This window comes from Corvus brachyrhynchos, unplaced genomic scaffold (assembly GCF_000691975.1).
Source record: "Corvus brachyrhynchos isolate BGI_N302 unplaced genomic scaffold, ASM69197v1 scaffold46, whole genome shotgun sequence".
NCBI lineage: Eukaryota > Metazoa > Chordata > Aves > Passeriformes > Corvidae > Corvus > Corvus brachyrhynchos.
Genome location: NW_008238838.1, coordinates 5,955,579 through 5,956,683, shown reverse-complemented (window position 1 = coordinate 5,956,683; position 1,105 = coordinate 5,955,579). Strand labels below are relative to the sequence as shown.

Genomic DNA, 1,105 nt, shown 5'->3' with positions numbered 1-1,105 from the left:
GAGGCACAGGGGAGAAGGTGAAGCCTCTGTGCCTCCCTCACCCCATCACCCTCAGACCCCCGACCCCACTGCGGTGCTCCGAGTTTATCCCGAGCAGCAGCGGCTCAGCTCTCCTCGCATCCATCCCTCAATGCCGGTGAGAGCCGGCTGGTGTCGTGATTCTCCAGGGAGCCGGGCTGGAGCCCAGGAACAGATGGCTACGCCGGCAAGGCTTGTTCCTGGGAAAGGACACTTCCCTGACACCCGGCAAGCTGCAGCGGGGCCAGCCTGGAGGCAACCCCAGCCAGGCTGGCCCAAACCCTCTGCGGACACAGCGAGAGGCCAAGGGGTCCCCAAAACCCGCGTGGGGTCACTCCTGCACTGCCCACAGCGACGGCCCCAACCCTGCGGTGGCCCTGCGGACAGGGCTGGCTGTGTGCAAGCGCCGGGGCCAGTCCCCATCGCATCGGGAACAAAGTCCCCCTGCCCCAAAGCACAGCACGAGGGGAAGGACTGCCTGGCACAGCACCCGGCTGTGCCACCACGCCAGCACCGGGCAGGGACGGGGCTCCACGACCCCCGTGGCACAGGATGGGTGTATTTAAGCCTGAGCAGGAGGGTACCCGTGTGTTCACCGTCAGCACACGCGTGCCCTTGCAGGGACACGGGTGTGAGTGTACCCCAAAGCAGACACACCTATATGAATATTGTATAGTATACATAATTTTTTTTACCCAAATGACAGTTTTGACAAGATGCCAAGAAAACAATATCGGATCCCAGCGGTTTTACCAGTTGCTTTGATGAAAAGATTATGTTGCCCTGGAAACCAGAGGCTCAGATAGTGAAATGAGTTTGAGAAGGAGCTTTTGATAAGCACTAGTCTGCAGACCTCCCATCAACCTCTCCCTTACCAAGGAGGGATGGGGCCAGGTTGGATTTCTATTTCATTTTTGGTCAGCTGCTGGCATGTTTCCCCCTCTGGAGCAAGCGCTGAGCAGGGCAGATGCCAGAGGATGGGAACAGAGAGATGATGGGACCATTCCCTGGTGCACTGTGCCCATGGATGCCCTTGGACAATTCTGCAGTGAACCCCAAGAGGTCTTTGCTGCTGCTGGTGCGCCTG

The 1,105-nt window shown here is 59.0% G+C and overlaps 1 protein-coding gene across 1 annotated transcript in view; it reads right to left on the bottom strand.

Moving 5' to 3' along the window:
• The window catches only part of DSCAML1 (DS cell adhesion molecule like 1), a gene marked incomplete at its 5' end in the record, with an annotated part of 89,694 nt that overhangs the window by 6,622 nt on the left and 81,967 nt on the right, over nt 1–1,105 (bottom strand). The window lies entirely within an intron of this gene.